The sequence below is a fragment of the Penaeus monodon genome, chromosome 38 (genome assembly GCF_015228065.2).
Source record: "Penaeus monodon isolate SGIC_2016 chromosome 38, NSTDA_Pmon_1, whole genome shotgun sequence".
In the NCBI taxonomy this organism is placed as follows: domain Eukaryota; kingdom Metazoa; phylum Arthropoda; class Malacostraca; order Decapoda; family Penaeidae; genus Penaeus; species Penaeus monodon.
This window is the reverse complement of record NC_051423.1, coordinates 30068906-30076405: the sequence shown is the minus strand read 5'-3', so window position 1 is coordinate 30076405 and position 7500 is coordinate 30068906.

The window sequence follows — 7500 nt, the reverse complement described above, 5'->3', positions numbered from 1 at the left end:
TGCATTACGAATCAAGGGGCATCATTGAGCATTAATACATATCATCAAACTTCACAGCAGGATTATCACACATTGCCACGTCACACATTCCCACATAATATCACATGCCATCAAAGCAGTATTATTAAGCATTACCAAATGTTACACATATCATCAAGCATCAGAGCAGCATAATCAAGCATTACCACATATTATCACATCACACATCAAAGCAGCATTGTTAAGCATTACCACATAATACAACATACCTTCAAGCATCTAAGCAGCATAATTAAAGCATCACCACACAATGCCACATATCAGCATACTTAAATATTACCACACAATACCACATATCATCAAATATCAAGACTGCATTATTAAGCATTACCACACATCACCAGGTGACTTCAGACGTGCAACTCCAGCTCGTGGGAAGCTCGAAGTAGCAAGGCCAGCGCTGGAGTCTCAAGGCTACCGTCCCTCGGCTGCTACTCGCCCTCCTCTCAAGGTTCAAGGTAGGCCAGGATATCGGGTAACGGTGCGAGGACCTCCTGGATTAAGATGGATTCGAGTGGGGGGGGGGGAGGTCGGGAGGGGTTGGGGGAAGAAAAGGAGGGAATTTGAAGGGTGTGCGTGGGTTCTGTGTCTCTCTGTCTCTGTGTTTCCGTCTCTTTTTCTATATCTTTCTCTCTCTTTCATCCATGTGTCTAACTATTCATCCGTCTGTCCATCCATCTATCTTTGTTTGTCTATCTGGCAATTTTTTTTTCTCTCTCTTTTCCCCTTGATCTTATTTTTGTTCTTTCTCTCTCTCTTTCTGACTCTAAATTAATCTCTCTCTCTTTCTCTCTCTCTCTCTCTCTCTGTCTCTCTCTCTGACCTTTCCATTATTCATTCCGATTCTTATTTGGGTTTTACGATACCTGTAACACACACACTGATGCTCTCTCTCCCTCATTCAGTTACATAGTTGTTGGTTCACTTTTATTCTTTCTTTCTCAGTTATTTCGGTCACTTTTACTTTCTTCCTCTCACTCTAGCGCTCTCTATGTCTGCCTGCCTGACCGTCTGTCTGTCTGTTTGTCTGTCTGACTGTCTGTGTATCTGTCTGTCTGTCTCTCCCTCCCTCCCTCCGTCTCTGTCTGTCTGTCTCTCTCTCTTCCTCTCTCATTCACATTATCACATACACACGCACTCACACACATCCGCCCATACCTCGCTGACCAGCCCTGTCTAACGGGTGCACGGCCATCGACCATCGGGGTTTTCCCAGACAATCCAGTCAGTTAAAAGGCCTGTTTTTTCCCCTTTGGAAAGGTAGGACAGGATGTTGTGTTGGAAGGTACAGGTAGTCGTGTGTTATGCATGGTGAGTCTACGTACAGTGCGGCTTTTAAATACGTTGTTAGTGGGGCTCGTGTTTAGCTTGTTTGATTTTTTTTTTTTTTGCTGTGTCCTATGGGTACATTTTGTTTTGTTGTTCAGTAATGATTAGTTTATTATTTTCGTTTATTACTTTATTATTTTCGTTTATTATTACCTTATTATTTTAGCTAATTATCATTTCATTATTTTGTTTATTATGTTTTGTTTTTATGCCGTGTTTGATGTGCGGTATAATGTCGTTTCATACAGTAATGCGTGTTAAGTGCAAGAATATACAGTAGAGTGTACTTCACTATATAAATGGCCAACATAATAAAACAACAACAACAACAACAATAATAATGATAATAATAATAATAATAATGATAGAAATGTTAAAGATAATGATGATCATGATAATGGTAATGGTAATAGAAATAACGATAATAATAATGATTGTAGTGATAATGATAATAATAATGATAATGATAATAACAACAACAACAATAATAATGATAATGATAATAATGACATGACAAAATAATAATGACAATAATAACGATAATGTTGATAATGATAATAATAATAATACTGATAGAAATGATACTAAAGATGATGACAATGTTATTAATAGTGATGATAATAATGACGATAATAATAATAATAATAATAATAATAATAATAATAATGAAATATCGTGTTATATTTCAAGGCAATGATTCAACCTTTGTGTTTAATATATGTTCTACCAGTTATAAAATCTTCTTATGATTTTTTTGAAAGGACAGTAACATTTAAAATATCCTTTGACTCTTATATCGTAATGATTTCTGAACCTAATAACAGGATATCAATCGTTAATATCAAGGGTATTTAACAATTGCATTACTAACGGAACTGACTGTATCTGTTTGCTAATATCATGTCTTGCAAATGTCATTTTTAAAACAATGAAACAGAGAAGCAAAGAAAGAAAGACACTACTTAATACCAATGCATAATGAAAATGTATTGATATATATGTGTGAATTTAGCAATGTGTCATTCGGGAGAAGATGGAAGGAGATGAGCAGGAAGGTGAAGAAGAAGTAGAAGAAGGACAAGCAAAAGGAGGAGAAGAAGTAGAAGAAGGACAAGCAAAAGGAGGAGAAGAAGTAGAAGAAGGACAAGCAAAAGGAGGAGAAGAAGTAGAAGAAGGACAAGCAAAAGGAGGAGAAGAAGTAGAAGAAGGACAAGCAAAAGGAGGAGAAGAAGTAGAAGAAGGACAAGCAAAAGGAGGAGAAGAAGTAGAAGAAGGACAAGCAAAAGGAGGAGAAGAAGTAGAAGAAGGAGAAGGAATATAATAATAATAATAATAATAATAATAATAATAATAATAATAATAATAATAATGATAATAATAAGAATAATAATAAGAAAAATAAAAACAAGAAAAAGAAGAGGAAGAACAAGAACAAGAAGATGAAGAAGAAATGGAAACAAGCAGAAGACAAATAATAATAAAACAAGATGAAGAAGAAGAAAAGGGAGAAGAAGAAGATTGATGATGAGGAGGAGCATGGGGAGAAAGGAGGAAAATAAGGAATAACTCGGAATAATACAACCGTTTATTTCTTACAATTTAAATGCATCAACGCCTACCAAGGTTAACAGGTGAACAGTTCAAGAACCTCATCAACAGAAACACAAACACACACACACACACGCACACACACACACACACACACACACACACACACACACACACACACACACAAACACACATACACACACACAAACACACACACACACACACACACACACACACACACACAATAACAACAACAAAAAAGGAAGCAAGGAGAGAAAGCTCAAAATATCAAGGGGAAACGAGCTAGTGTTTTCCCAGAGCGATGCGTGGCTGTGGCGAAGCGATATAAACACTTTGATGCTTTAGTGTTTAATTCCTTTTTTATATAGATGGAACGCGAGCGAATGAGCAGGAGAGAGAGAGAGAGAGAGAGAGAGAGAGAGAGAGAGAGAGAGAGAGAGAGAGAGAGAGAGAGAGAGAGAGAGAGAGAGAGAGAGAGAGAGAGAGAGAGAGAGAGAGAGAGAGAGAGAGAGAGAGAGAGAGAGAGAGAGAGATAGAGATAGAGAGAGAGAGATTGATATACAGATACATATTGATAGATAGATACTGATAGAATGATATTGATAGATAGATATTAATAAATAGATATTGATAGATATATATTGATAGATAGCTACTGATATATAGATATTGATAGATAGATAGATAGAAAGTGAGAGAGAGAGAGAGAGAGAGAGAGAGAGAGAGAGAGAGAGAGAGAGAGAGAGAGAGAGAGAGAGAGAGAGAGAGAGAGAGAGAGAGAGATTGATAGAGAAATATTGGTAGATTGGTAGATGTTGCTAGATAGATGGATAATGATAGATTAATAGATAAATAGATAGATAGAGTTGTAGCGTTTAATTCTTTTTTTTTAGAAATGGAGAGATAGATCGCGAGCGAGCAAGCGGGCGAGAGAAAGAGAGAGAGAGAGTGAGATTGATCGTTAGAGAGATAGATATTGATAAATAGATAAATAGATGGAATTAGATTAAGAGATATAGTTAGGTAGATACATAGACTGTTTGATAGATAACTAGATAGACAAATAGACAGATAGCCAGACAGCCAGATAGGCGGACAAATGCACATGGAGAAACATAACAGATATAAGAAAGTCATGCTCGCCCTGCATGAAATAGCCCTGGCACTGATTCCACTGCATGAACTTTGCAACATCGAGTCGGGTCACAAACCTGGGCAGTCCTAAGCGTGCAGTTGGTCATGAATAAGCTAAATTTAAAAGAAGAAAAAAAAAGATTACATAAGACTCGCCTGTGTAGAGTTCGGTAACCAGACATCAATCATAGATGTGTTAAATTTAGACTGAGAAAAAAGAAAATCGAATCTGCGGTGACAGAGAACCAGAGATAAGTTACAGATATAAATATAATTTAGAAAAAAAAGATAAGATCTGGAGATTTCTCGGTTAAGATAACGGTGACAAACTATTATCAAGATGTGTGAATCGTAGATCAAGTAACATTGTTTTTTCTGATGCTTAAGAAAAGGTGATAACAGATGATTTAATTAGACGTAAATTAACAGAGGACCGGAAATATTACTTGTTTGAGAGATTAAGATTACGATAATGTTTACCACCGATTCCAAAATGTAAACAGATCACATTTCTATCTATCTGTGTATCTATCTACCGCTCTATCTGTCAGTCTCTCTCTCTCTCGTGTGTGTGTGTGTATGTGTTTGTATGTATGCATACACACACACACACACACACACACACACACACACACACACACACAACATATATATATATATATATATATATATATATATATATATATATATATATTTATATATTTATATTTATATACACATATACATATACATATATACATACATACATACATTTTTTTTTTTTTTTAACGGTAGGTTCATGTTTGAGCCGTGATCACAGCATGATACTTAATTGTAGTTTTCATGTTGTGATGCTCTTGGAGTGAGTACGTGGTAGGGTCCCCAGTTCCTTTCCACGGAGAGTGCCGGTGTTACCTTTTATGTAATCATTCTCTCTATTTATCCGGGCTTGGGACCAGCACTGACTTGGGCTGGCTTGGCCACCCAGTGGCTAGGGAGGCAATCGAGGTGAAGTTCCTTGCCCAAGGGAACAACGCGGCGGTCGGTGACTCGAACTTTCGAATTCAGATTGCTGTCGTGCCAGTCTTGAGTCCGACACTATCCATTCAGCCACCGCGGCCTTACATACATACATACATATATATATATATATATATATATATATATATATATATATATATATGTGTGTGTGTGTGTGTGTGTGTGTGTGTGTGTGTGTGTGTGTTTGTGTGTATGTATGTATACTGCATAGATACATACACAAACACACAAACACACACACACACATATACAAACACAAACACACACACACACACACACAAACACAAACACACATATGACAAAAAGATAGGATGAAGATGACCAGAATCTCTACCCGCTGAAAGCAACACAAGTAATTGCTCATCCTCGAACTGAATATTTTTTTTTTGCTACTTCTATTATTCGTAAGTATCCCTGACATAGTTTTGGAATGATGTAAAGTTAAATCTCCCTTTCTCCCCCTCCCTCCCCCCACTCCCCCCCTCGTTATTCCCATACTCACTCACCGTCATGCATATGATCCCCCCCACCACCCGCTCCCATACTCACTCACCGTCATGCATATGCGTCCCCCTCCCCCCTCCCCCCCTCCTCCTTCCGCCATCCAATGCCATGGCCTTGGGGGGAAGGGGATGAGTCACAGAGGTAGTCATCATAGTCATTGTTTCCATTGTTAATTATAATCAGTCATCACTATCATTACTGTCATTAGTCATAACATAACTAATAACTAATCATCATCATTACTCCTGTTTATTTATTTATTTTTTTTTTTCATTTTATCATTTTTTGGCGAGGATACATTTGACAAATTCGTAATGACTGATTACAAGTTGACACTTTAGTGATGATTTGATGATTGAAAAGTTGCCAGTGATAATTGTTTGAAATATACAAGATGGATATGTTTACATTCGACTTGTTTATTGCCAGCCTTATAAGTGCTTTTAAGTGATGCTACATCCCTGGCAGTAAAAGTTATAAAATGAAAATATATATACATTTTTTATAGCAGCAGAAGAAGCAATTGCTGTTTTTATCACTATTACCGCATCTCTTGACACAAGCAGCAACAATAGTGACTCAAAATAACAAGCCAAAAATGACAAAATATCATTATGGTAAGCAAAAAGGGCAAAACAACAATATGATAAACACAAATAACAAAATGAATAACAAAAATAAATAACAGTAGAACAAAGAAAAAACAAAAAAATAACATAAATAAAATTAATAAAATAAGAACAGTAGCGCGAGGAAAAAAAACACGATCCAAGAAGAACAACTCTGTCAGTAACAAGAAAAGTACAATCGTGATATTTTTAGTACTATGACAGCTGAGTACACACGTTAACATCAGGCGTGAAGTCATGCAACATGCAAACTGTGGGAGTCTGTACATCACACAAGCTGCACAACTATAGCTAAGTGATAATAACAAGGGTAGAACACACACACACACAAATCAACATGGAGCATTGTGGTTTTCGACTGAAAATTCGAAACCTGTGTGATTATTATTATTACTGTTATTTTTACTAAATTACTACATCCTATTTCTTCTGTTCATTTTCATCACAAGATTTTTTTTTCGCCTCTGTACAGTTGTGAATTATGTCTAAAGTTTGTGCAACATATGCTGCAACAGAGACGCAATATATACTGATGGTCACATGTTACTGAAAGTGAGGTTGAATACTATTACAAAATATACCTGTTACATGCTAGTTATTATTATTATTATGATAAACATCATCAATGTTATTGTTATTTTCATAATTATCATTATTTATTATTGTTATTGTTATGGTTTATTATTGTTATTATTATTATTATCATTATTATTATCATTATTATTATTATCATTATTATTATTATTTTTATTATTTTGTTATTGTTGTTGCTGTTGCTGTTATTATTATTGTTATTATCATCGCTATTACCATCATTATCATTATCATCATCATAATGGTAATGATGATGATAATGACAATACTGATAATAATAATTAGAATGATAACGGTGATGATAAAAACGATAATGATAATTGACAAGAACAGCAATGTTGATTACTGCTATAGTTAGTATTACTATTATTATCGAGATCATTATTCATATCAACGTTATAATTTTTGTTATCATTATCATATTTACGATCATCATCACCACTACCACCGTCATCATCATCATCCTTATCCGTTACCCTTATCATCAGTATTTTCCTATACCGTAAACATCCTTTTTGGCTGATCTATTTTTCCTAGTCAAATTGTTTTCACGAAAAAAGTGACAATAAATACTGTTAGGTTTAACGTACCACATTTCAATGGACACAAGGACCTATTTATAACACACACATATGCACACAGCAGGAATTAAGCATACAGATACACACACGATAAAAACACA